The sequence below is a fragment of the Rhinopithecus roxellana genome, chromosome 5, assembly GCF_007565055.1.
Source record: "Rhinopithecus roxellana isolate Shanxi Qingling chromosome 5, ASM756505v1, whole genome shotgun sequence".
Lineage (NCBI taxonomy): Eukaryota > Metazoa > Chordata > Mammalia > Primates > Cercopithecidae > Rhinopithecus > Rhinopithecus roxellana.
Genome location: NC_044553.1, coordinates 45,667,138 through 45,679,808, shown reverse-complemented (window position 1 = coordinate 45,679,808; position 12,671 = coordinate 45,667,138). Strand labels below are relative to the sequence as shown.

Sequence of the window (12,671 nt, the reverse complement as noted above, 5' to 3'; positions counted from 1 at the left end):
ATAGCTGTAGTCCCAGTTACTTGGGGGGCTGAGGTGGGAGGATGGCTTGAGTCCAGAAGGTCAAGAGTGTAGTAAGCCATGATCATGCCACTGCACTCTAGCTTTATAGAATAAGATCCTGTCTCTATCTAAAAACAAAACAAAACTAAAGAAAAGAAAAATAAAAAGCACCATTACCCCCAATATTTGCTTTCTTGTTTTTGAGTAATTCTTATCACCTATCTTAGCCCAGCTAACCCTGAATTTAAACACGTGATTCATTTTCTCAGGTTATATAATTAATCGCCAGAGAAAACGGTTGAGAGAGTGGGAAAGGCCCTCTTTGGGGTCTTCTCAGCCCAGCTGGGGATAGGAGGCCAAGGCCAGGAGGTAACACACTGGAGCCACATTGTCCAGAGCTCCTCAGTGAGCCTCTCCCCCATCTGCATTCTCAGACCCCAGGGGCCATGTCTACTGGCCAAAGAGTATGTGAGCAGCATGAGCCTAGCACCAGAGAAAACTCCACTCAGCCCTGCCCAGAGGAGTTGGTACAAACGTGCCTTTGCAAAGTTTGTGTTTCTCTTTTGGGTCTGATGGAGGGGGAGTGCTTCAACCTCAGAGGGGAATGCCTGGACGTCTAGGGTCAGGGTGCCTGATGGATTGACCTCATCAGCTCCACTTGCAATTCTGGCACCCCAAGAAACTTCCAGATGATTCGGGTGAAGCTCCCAGGATCTCCCCCTTTGCTCAGCAGCCTGGATTCTTCGAGGAAAAAGAAAGCATTTGAGCAAGGATTGGGGAAGAAACTTCACCTCTGGGCCAAGTTCAGGGATAGGAGGACAGAGCTATAGTGCTGTCTAGGCTTTCTTTACATGTATGGCAACTGGAGTGACACCTGGGATAGCCATCTTCACTCCACAGTTCCATTCCTATCACCAAATCTGTCAGGCTCTGGGGAGGACTCCTAGAGAGCAAAACATGCTTTCCACACATTAGCAAACAGCATGATCCGATCTCAGGGGTCAGCCAGGAGGGGAACACAGGCAGATGCATACAGGGCTCCCTGCCTCCAGGACTATTTCTTTTTGCTACATATCATCTCTAAAGCAAAATTGCTTGTTTTAGCTCTTGACGAAAATGAACTTCCCTTGTCCATTTTCCACAAGCAATGCATACACAGGAAGGAAATGGCAGGTTGTTCATATGTAGCAAGATTCACACTTGGCCAAACCTGGGGTCACAGAGAAGGACATGGAATTGAGGGCAGAAGATCTGGGTTGGAGTCCAGCACTGCTTTAGGTAAGTCATAACCCTTATACGACAGGGATAATGAAACCTGGGATGCCTACCTCACAAAGTCATAAGGATAAGAGATGACGCTCGGTGCAGTGGCTCATGCCTATAATCCCAGCACTCTGGGAGGCCGATGCAGGTGGATTACTTGAGGTCAGGAGTTCGAGACCAGCCTGGCCAACATGGTGAAACCCTGTCTCTACTAAAAATACAAAAATAAGCTGGGTGTGGTGGCGTAGGCCTGTAATCCCAGCTACTCGGGAGGCTGAGGCAGGAGAATCACTTGAACCAGGGAGGTGGAGGTTGCAGTGAGCCGAGATTGGGCCACTGCACTCCAGCCCCGGGAACAGAGAGAGACCCTGTCTCAAAAAAAAAAAAAAAAAAAAAAAAAAAAGAGCAATAGAAGAAGAGATGGTAGATGCCCAAACATCCTTAAGCAATGAAAAGACCCAGGTGAAGCAGAAGGCCCAGGCTGGGATGAGTGGATGGGTACATTGGTGGAGCAACGAGATCTTGAGACTTGGGGACCCAGGAAGTTCTCCTTTCTGGCATCAGACCAGAGTACACCTTCTTGTCCCGGATTTCCAGGGTGACCACCAACAGAGGGGCAGCTCTGGCTCCTGGCAGGGCAGGGCTCTCTGACGTACCCACCTTCAGTGGGCTGTCTCACAGTAATTCCTTCAGGCTTTGGAGATGATGGTCAGGGCCAGCTGGGCTCTGGTGGCCTGCAAGTGACCTGAGGGCTACTGCAATTAGGCAATTCCTGGGGACCTCATTGGTAAGCCCTGGAGGATCAAGCCTGGATGTTTTGTTATTGCATAGGGGTTAATATTTTGACCAAGTTCACCTTAGGCATCTCTCTGATTGTCTTTGCTGGTCTCTCTTTCCTTCATTGCCTTGTCTGATTGAGGTCAGAGTCCTTGAATGACCCTCAAGGTACCCCTACCCCACTCCCAGGAAAACCTCTGCTCTGCCCTGCTTTCTCCCTGGAGCCCATGCCGAGAGAGCCTGTGGCTCCTCTCACTTGCATAAGTAGGTGAGATCCTCCAAACACCGCCTGTGGGTGGAAAAGAGAAGGTGTCAAGAGACTGGGTGTTCCAACATTTAGAAGTCAAGGAGATGAGGAGGAACCTTTCTGCTTTAGCCAAATTACTTCTTCAGAATTGATTTTTGGCCGGGTGCGGTGGCTTACGCCTGTAATCCCAGCACTTTGGGAGGCTGAGGTGGGCGGATCACCTGACGTTGGGAGTTCAACACCAGCCTGACCAACATGGAGAAACCCTGTCTCTACTAAAAATACAAAAAAATTAGCCAGGTGTGGTGGCGGGCGCCTGTAATCCCAGCTACTTGGAAGGCTGAGGCAGGAGAATGGCTTGAACCTGGGAGGCGGAGGTTGCAGTGAGGCAGAGATCGCACCATTGCACTCCAGCTTGGGCAGCAAGAGTGTGAAACTCCATCTCAAAAAAAGAAAAAAAAAAAAAGAAAAAAAGAATCAGTTCTTAGTGGTAACCTTTCTGGTAAAAGGACATGAGCAATATGGTTATAAATGAATGTATGGATAAATTTCCAGGCAGCTCCACCATCAATGGATATCAGCATTTGACATTTTTTTCTTGTTGTTCCGTTAGAATATGTAAACCGGCATCTCCAGACTGCTTCCCTTTATATTTCTTTGATTTCTGGCAAGAATTAACATTTCCCCATGATGTTTGTCTACTAATTGCAAGTTCCTTGTGGGAATTGTCCTGTCTTTGACCCATTTATCTTTTGGAATCTTGACATTTATTTTACAAATTTGAATTAGTTATTTATGATAGATCTTAATTCTTTGTAATGTTTGATAGAAATATTTTCCTTCTTAAAAAATCTTTAGTAATGCTAATTTTTATAGTGCAATCATTTCAATTGCTTCAAAGCTGAGAAAGTTAAAATTCCCCCAGAGAGCTGATAAACTCTCTTTCCAATTGTCTGCAAGTTCTATCATAATTAGATTTTATATTTAAATCTTTAATCAACCAGAGCTTATTTTGTTGCATGTTTTATTTTAATAACTTTTCTATTAAAAAATCAATAAGTGTTTATTATTGTAAACTAGGAAAGTAAAGAAGAACAAAAAGAAAAACATAAAGAGATCTGTGATTTCACATTTAGAGATAAGCACTGTTGACATTTTGATGTGGATATCCCCAAGTCATTTTTTCTATGTATACATTTATTTACAAAAATACAACTGTAAACACACTGTACAAACTGTTTAAATACCTGTGTATTAACAACACATTAATGGCATATTTCAGGGGCATTAAATATTCTTTTAAAACATTATTTTAAATAGTTACAGAGTACTGTTACACTCTATAGATGTACCATAATTGGCTTAATTCCCTAATGTTTTTTCATTAACTTTATTTAAGATATCACTATTATGAACAATGCCACTATAAACATATGCATAAATCTCGGTCCACATGTATGATTATTTTCTTTGTATAAATTACTTTTTTAGTAACTTAAAAAAATTTTAGATTCTGAGGGTACCTGTGCAGGTGTGTCACATGGGTATATTGTGTGATGCTGAGGTTTGAGCTTCTAATGGTTCCATTGCCCAAGTAGTGAATATTGTACCCAATAGGTTTTTTCAACCTTTGTTCCCCTCTCTTTCTCATCCTTTTTGGAATGCCACTGTCTATTATTTCCATCTTTATGTCCACGTGTACTCAATGTTTAGCTCCCACTTGTAAGTGAGAACATGCAGTGTTTATCTGTTGTTGTGTTAATTTGCTTAGGATAATGACCTTCAGCTGTAGCCACGTTGCTGCAAAGGATGTGATTTTGTTCTTTTTCATGGCTGCATAGTACTCCTTAAAAAATAATACTACACATCATATATGTACCACATTTTCCTTTGTATAAATTTCTTAAAGTAGAATTGCTAAGGCAAAGGTTTTATATCTAGGTATGTATATCTATCTATATATTTTGCCTTTACGTATATACTGCTACTTTAAGTAAATTTCTGTCATTTTAAGTACTCATTAACAGTGAGTGTACTCCTCTTCTGTCCTATCCTCCACCCTTGTTAACATTAGCTATTAACATTTTTGTAATTTTATGCTAAATTGATAAGCTAAAATGGTATGTGCATTTTTTAATGTTTCTTTAAAACCAGTGGGTTGAAGTTGAATTTATCGCCACTTCCATTTTTATTGCCTTTTTCTTTCTTTATGATTTATCTGTTCATGATATTCATATATTTTATGTACTTTATAGGTTTGTGTATTTTTTATATATTTTCAAAATTGGGGTTCTCACTTAAGAAATTATAATGAGTTTAAACACACACATGTATACAATGCATAGTTTCGAATGCCACCTACTTCCCAGCTCCATCACATCCTAGCATTTTGCCATATTTGCTTCCTATTTTTGCTAAAAAGTAGAGTGCTGTACCAGTATAACTGTGTGTCTCTTCTCAAGCCTGATCTTATTTTTCCTGTCTCAGAGGCAACGTCACCGTGAGTTTGGTGTCTATCATTCTCATCTCTGTGTGTATGTGTTTGCAGCATATGTATGTAGCTATGAAATATATATGGTAGTTCCTCAGTATCTGTGGGGGATTGGTTCCAGGATCACTCACGGATGCTCAAGTCCCTGTTACAAAATGGTGTAGTGTTTGCACATAACCTATGCACATTCTCTCACATGCTGTAAATCACCTCCAGATTACTTATAATACTTAATACAAAGCCTGTACATCGCGTTGTTTGCCTGGTTTTAACATGGTACTCAGGATGTGACGAATTCAAGTTTTGCCTTTTGAAACTTTGTATGATTTCTCCCCCAAATATTTTGCATCCTCGGTTGATTGAATCCATGGATGTGGAATCCCATGGATATAGAGGACTGACTGTACCATTATTTTGCATGTTTTCAAACTTTTATACTCTATACATCTATCTGAAACTTGTTTTGTCATTCAGCAGTGTATTTTCGAGATTTATCTCTGTTGATAAAACAGCTACAAATGGTCCCATTGTATGAATGTATCAGAATTTGTTCGTTGGGTTGGTGGATACTTGTGTTGTTTAGTTTTTTCATTTTACTGTTATAATATTGCAGTAGACATTACATCATCCACAAGTGAAAGCTTCTAGAATTTACTCCTAGAAGTGAAATTGTTAGATTGTAAGATATACGTCCCATCAGAGTTAGTAAGATGTTGACAATTTATTCTTCAAAGTGGTTACTCCTGTGAACATATCATTGGCAAAACGTGAGTGTTCCTTTAATTTTTCTACCTCATCACCAACACTTGATAGTGTCAGATTATTTAATTTTCACCAGTTTGATGGATGTAAAATGGTATCTCATTGTTTTAATTTTAAGCTTTCTGATTACTGGTGAGGTAGAACATTTTCTTATGTGCGTGATTGTTCGTTCAAATTTCTGTTGCTGAGAATAGCTTATTCATATATTTTGCCTGTATTTCTATTAGTTCATTGCAAATATCCTCCCAGTTTGCGTTTTGTCTTTCATATCACCTGTAATGTCGTGTTTCACAGAGTTTACATTTTTGTTTAACGAGATTTATACAGTCTTTCCCTCCAGGTATATCCTTAATGTCTTCATTTCTTCAATTTTCCTTTTTTTTTTGAGACGGAGTCTCGCTCTGTTGCCCATGCTGGTGTGCAATGGTGTGATCTCTGATGACTGCAACCTCTGCCTCCCAGGTTCAAGTGATTCTCTTGCCACAGCCTCCTGAGCAGCTGGGATTACAGGCACACACCATCACACCCAACTCTTTTATATATATATATATTTTTCAGTAGAGACGGGGTTTCACCATGTTGGTCAGGCTGATCTCGAGCTCCTGACCTCGTGATCTGCCTGCCTTGACCTCCCAAAGTGCTGGGATTACAGGCGTGAGCTACTGCATCCAGCCCAAATAGTAATTCTTTTACAAAAGATACTCTGTGATTTGTTATAATCTTCTGGCATCAGTAGAATTTACCTTAATTAATGACTACATGCTGTTGTTTTAATTTATAGTTGCATTTTATAAGCTCAGTTAAAAATGATTTTTCTGCCTATGCTCCTTGAGGAACCCATGGATCGATAAAATTTGCTGATCAATAAAATTTAGCAAATAGACAGTATGCACAAGCCATTCCTGCCTTTCAGGTAGATGTTGATAATTGCCTGCATTATTTTCTTCATTTGTGTATTCATATATTCACTTACTCAACAGCTGTTGTGGGAAAATCTGCTAATGTCCTTGAGCCTGGTTCTAATCATTTCAAGCCAGTTTTATTGGAATTGGCACTTGTGCACATTTGCCATCCTAAGACTGTGTGTTTATGTGTGTGTGCGCCTGTGTGGTATTTCTTACAGGTTTGTGGATGGGGATAATACTCATCTCTTAGAATGAATTGGGTATCAGATCTTGTTTTTCTGTGATTTGGAACTGATTACATAATACAGAAAAATCTGTTTGAGTATGTAGTAATATTGTTCAGTAAATTTATTGAGGTCATAATATTTCTTGTGATAGATGAGATTTTTTAAAATAACAACTTCTCAGTTTCCTTTGCCTTCATCATTATTTTCATGTTACCTACATCTTCTCTTGCCAGTTTCTATTTTGTGTTGTCCATTTGGCTAAGCATTTCAAGTTGATTGTCATAAATTGTGCATTGCAATCATTTATATTTTAAAATCCTTTATATCAGTTGTTAAATCATTGGCTTTGGTTTTAATTTTGTTAATTTATACCTTTTCTTTTGTTTATTATATTTCCAAGGGGTTGATCTATCTTACAATCTTCTCACAGAATGAGCATCTATTTATTATTTCCACTGATTTCCGCTTTTCTAGTTTATTTCTGTCCTTATTCTTTATTATTATCTCTCTGTTTTCCTTCATAATGACTGTCTTCATAAGATTTTAAGTCAAATGCTTATTTCATATTTCTAAAACAAAAGCACATAGATTTATGCCTTAACTTCTGGGCCCTGATTTATACAAAGCCCCCTCCCTTTTGATATGGGGTGTTTTCAATTTTATAAACATCTCAAAAGTTATTATCATGTTCTTAATTTTCTACTTCAGTGATCCTTAATGTTTTTGGCACCAGGGACCAGTTTTGCAGGAGACAATTTTTCCATGAATGAGGGTAGATGGGCGATGGTTTCAGAATAATTTGAGCATATTGCATTTATTGCACACTTTATTTCCATTATTATTACATTGTTAATATATAATGAAATAATTATATAACCATAATCTACTCACCATAATGTGGAATCAGTAGGAGACCTGAGATTGTTTGCCTGAAACTAGGTGGTCCTATTTGGGGGTGATGGGAGACGGTGACACATCATCAGGCATTAGATTCTCATAAGGACCATGCAATCTAGATTCCTCACATACACAGTTCACAATAGGATTTGCGGTGCTATGAGAATCTAATGCCACTGCTGATTCGACAGGAGGCGGAGTTTAGGCGGGAATGTGACTGATAGGGAGCAACTGTAAATACAGATATAGCTCCGCTGTTCACCTCCTGCTGTGTGGCTGGGTTCCTAACAGGCCACAGGCTGGTACTGGGGGTTGGAGACCCCTGTTCTACTTGAACTTGTAGTTTAGGAAAGTTTTTGTGGTTGTTAGACATTGATACCTATTAATTTGTTACTGCTGTAAATTTTTATTAATATTTTAATATAATTTTAAACTAATAGAAATGTTAAAAGACTAGTATGAACTCCTATACACCTTTTACCTAGGTGCACTGTTGGTTTGTATTTTTCCCTAGTTATCATTCACTCTGTCTCTATGTATATGTGAATGTTTTTCAGAACAATTTGAGAGTAAGCTGCATACATACATATATACCTAAATACTTCAATATATATTTCCTGACACAAATATTTTCTTTTGTAAAATTAGAAATTTAACAGTAAAATCAGGAAATTTCATATTGATACCATATGATTAATCCCACCATCCACATTTAAATTGCCAGTTATTCCAATATTGTGTTTTTTATATATATATAAAAACATATATATAGCATATATAAATATAAAATATATGTGTGTTTTATATATGTGTGTGTATACACATATATATGTATATATGTAGAAAGACAGAAATTGAGGGTATTTTAGAATTTATAATGACAGGCAAGCAACTGAGATGGCTGCGTGCCTATAGCAACCACTATCTGTAGGCCACCCAAGCATAAATACTTATTTTCTTCTTGTACCCTGTTTTTCAGAAGTTCATGTTTATTTTCATCTTTACTATTTTTTATTATTCATATACTATATATTCATAGTAGAAAAGATAAAGCGATATAACAAAAATCGGCAGAAATGTAGAGCTATGCATAGAGTGCGTAGAGATAACCACTGTTAGTATTTAGATGAATATTTTATAGACTTTTGCTTTCAATCAACAAAAATTCTAGACATTTTTTCTAGTTAAATGTGAGTACATTAAAAATGGAGTTATATTGTATGGCTGTGGTTTTAACTCCCTTTTAAGTCTTAGTTTATTTGACATACTTCATAGGTAATCTTCGTAACAACTTTGCAAAGTAGAGCCACATTTTTGGATGAGGAATCCAAGGTTCAGAGAGGTTCAGTAAACTGCCCAGGTCACACTGCAGTAAGGAATGGAGTTTATAATCTAAACCCTGAACTGTTTGCTGCAAAGGCTCTTGGTTAGATTATTTTTTTGTCTGAGGCTCCTTCATTGCTTTTACTTATTCACATTTAGTTTTATTGCATGTGGTGAGAAAATATGTATATTTTTTCCTCTTGATTCCATTTTTGGGGCCTAATTTGAGAGTTAGTATATATGTACCAATGCCCACATATGGAAAAAATGTATAATCTATGTTGGTATTGAGTTCAATGTATGTGTATTCGTTCTAACTTATCAATTGTATAACATAACCTCTATTGTCTATTTTTGTCACATCTTCAATGTCTTCCAAATTTTTGTCTATTTAAATTTGTCTTTATTTTTTAATATTGTCTATTTTTTCTTAGCCTTGAAATCAATTAAACCCTCCCATTACAATTGCTTGTTTTTTAATCTATTTCTCTTTGCATTTCTAACTTTAGTAATCTCTGTCTTCATAGTTGATTTTATATATTTTATCATAATCAGGAGCTTCTTTGTATCCTCTCCCTATGTTTTTGGCTTCAAAATCTCTTTTATATGCTATCAACTTTACCAACTGTTTTCTTTTTGTTGTATGAGTTTCCTCATAAAACCTTTTTATTTTAGCATTTCTGCATTTTTTTGGTAACAGATTCCTATTTTTAAAAAACACACATATTGTTGGGTCTTATGTTTTAATCTAGCATGAGAATTTGTCTTTTTAGAAATCAATGGCCTAAATGTATAAAGTTCTTTGGGGTGAAGCCAGTGTATTGATACGAGATGGGCTCCCAGCTACTCGCTGTGGGCCTTCTACAAGTTCCTTAAATACCCTGTGAGGAAGCTACTTACAGGCATCTTTATCTGTAAAATCATGTTAATAAGCATACCAACGTGAGAGAGTTGCTTCGAAGACTAAATGAGATCAAGAGCACTCACAAATAGAAGCATATTAAAGCATATTAAACTGATTATTTGTAAAATGCAATTGTCAATATTTGCTATTGTAGATATTACGTCTGGAAATACCATTCAAAGCAAGTTTCTTGGCAATTATAAAGCAAATTGGTTAAATGATGATCTATGCTCAAAATGGGGATAATCAGTTCTATACTTTTCTCCAACCATATTTTAAATTTTTCTTTGAGATAATGGGAATAACTTACAAGAAAAACTGCTGAGAAGCAGTGGTCCAAAGCCCTTTAGAAGCTCTCAGGGTTCAGTTCAAGTTGTCCATCTCCATTTCTGGCTGTACCTGGAGCTTCACAGCTTGACTTAAATTCAGCCATGTCAGGAATCACTCACTGCCTTGCTTTCCATTTAGTTAATTAAGTGCTTAGGTTTACGAATAAGTTATTTGCTCTCATGACGGGTATGGAAGCTGCAGGCTTTGCTGTGCCTCGGCAATTCTCATCAGGCGTGGAAAAACTGAAACTAAGAAAAACCAAGCAAGCAATGATAGATTTTCTACTTCCTGGATTGTGTGACTTGCTCATCCAATGAAAGGCAATGAGGGTGGGGTGGGGGGGCAACCAGAGATGAGGACTGATTCTCAGCTTGTGGTTCTCCTCAGCAGTCCTCCAGCCCCTATACCGCTGGAACCTCTGCATCAGTGAAAACTGCTAGGAATTCAAAGGGCATTCACATTCACTTCTGCTCCTCAGGATCAGAGGCAGTGAGGAAAGCTAAAAAAAGTCTCAGGTTTAAATTGGAACCCATTTTTAACTTTTCAAATGTTCTTAGTATTTTAGGATCCAGAAAACCTTAAAGCAGACAATTCTATATTACCAAACTGAAGAATAGTCTATAATATCATAATCTGATATGCTCCAGACTGACCTGATTTAGTTTTAGTTGTATGAACTTCAAATCTCTGATGGCTTCTATTTGATCACTCAGAGGAAGCTGTAGGTCCATTTCCCATCTGATGCAATAGAGGCGTCTTTTTTTTTTTTTTTTTTTTTTTAAACTTCTCTGAGAATAATCATCATCTGGTGTCTTGTTACACAAATGTTTCCAAGTGCCTCCCTAGAGATTCTGATTCAGTGGGTCTGGGATGGGGCTTCAGATTTGTGGTCTCTTTTTTGTTTGTTTGTTTGTTTGTTTTTTTGAGACAGAGTCTCACTGTGTCATCCAGGCTGGAGTGCGGCGGTGCGATCTTAGCTTACTGCAACCTCTACCTCCCAGGTTCAAGTGATTTTCCTGCCTCAGCCTCCTGTGTAGCTGGGACTACAGGCACACAACCCCACACCCAGCTAAGTTTTGTATTTTTAGTAGAGACGGTGTTCTACCATGTTGGCCAGGCTGACCTCAAACTCCTCACCTCAAGTGATCCACCTGTCTCGGCATCCCAAAGTGCTGAGATTGCAGGCATGAACCACCGTGCCCAGCCAGATTTGTGTTCTTAACCTTAGCTTGGGCAACAATGGAGTAGACTGAGGGAATAGATTCTACTTTTAGAATTAGAGAGCCTCGGCGGGGCGAGGTGGCTCAAGCCTGTAATCCCAGCACTTTGGGAGTCCGAGACGGGCGGATCACGAGGTCAGGAGATCGAGACCATCCTGGCGAACACGGTGAAACCCCGTCTCTACTAAAAAAATACAAAAAGCTAGCCGGGCGAGGTGGCGTGCGCCGGTAGTCCCAGCTACTCGGGAGGCTGAGGCAGGAGAATGGCGTGAACCCGGGAGGCGGAGCTTGCAGTGAGCCGAGATCGCGCCACTGCCCTCCAGCCTGGGCGACAGAGCGAGACTCCGTCTCAAAAAAAAAAAAAAAAAAAAAAAAAAAAAAGAATTAGAGAGTCTTGGGCTCAAGTCCTGGGTCTTTCACTTGCTCATTATATGGTCTTGCACAAATTACTTAACCTTCCTCAACCTCATCTGAAAAACAACTGGAGACAAAAACATCTATCTCAAAGTGTTGTCAAGAGGATTAAAATAACTCTAACACCCTTGATAGCATCCAGTGTTCTCAGTATTGCTAACTCGTTTCTACCCAGGTTAATTTGAAGATTATCTGTGAATTTATTTAGCTCACAGCCATAATGTTTTTTACTTATTTTCCCTGTTTATTTGTTATACATTTGTGAAGCTTTTGCTGTGTGCAGGACGCTGGGATTTTTAGAACCCACTGAGCACTCCCTGATGGTATCACCTGCTCACACGGTCCATCTCAGGTTATGTTTTTGTTTTTGTTTTTTGAGACAGAGTCTCACTCTGTCTCCCAGGCTAATGTGCAGTAGTGGGATCTTGGCTCACTGCAACCTCCACCTGCCAGGTTCAAGCAGGTCTCCTGCCTCAGGCTCCCAGGTAGCTGGGACTACAGGCATGCACCATGATGCCCGGCTAATTTTTGTGTTTTTGGTAGTTTTTGTGTTTTTGGTTTCACCGTGTTTGTCAGGCTGGTCTCGAACTCCTGATCTCAAGTGATGTGCCCGCCTCAGCCTCCCAAAGTGCTGAGATTACAGGCATGAGCCACTGCGTCCCACCTATCTCAGGTTTTTGAAAGTACTACCCAACTTTCTTGTGTGAACAACTCTATCTAGCAGGCTTTTAGTTATTTGTGAGCTTCTTAGATTAGGAAAGCCATGTCCCTATTCCACCTTTGTACCAGAAATTCAATTTTTCTTGAATCTAATCATGTGTACATTTTTTTTCCAATAGAAAAAATATATAAAATTATTCAATTTGATTTTACACAGAATGTGTTCTAGGTACTTTGCATTGTGTAAACTT

General features: G+C 38.9%; 1 protein-coding gene across 3 annotated transcripts in view; it reads right to left on the bottom strand.

Annotated features, from left to right (window-relative positions):
* Positions 1-10,373, bottom strand: part of LIPC (lipase C, hepatic type) — a 160,783-nt gene extending 150,410 nt beyond the window's left edge. For all 3 annotated transcript variants that reach the window (XM_030931328.1, XM_010374257.2, XM_010374258.2), the window contains exon 1: positions 10,107-10,373. The gene's annotated coding sequence lies outside the window, so the exon portion shown is untranslated. The remainder of the gene's footprint in view (positions 1-10,106) is intronic.
* Between the last annotated feature and the right edge of the window lie 2,298 nt (positions 10,374-12,671).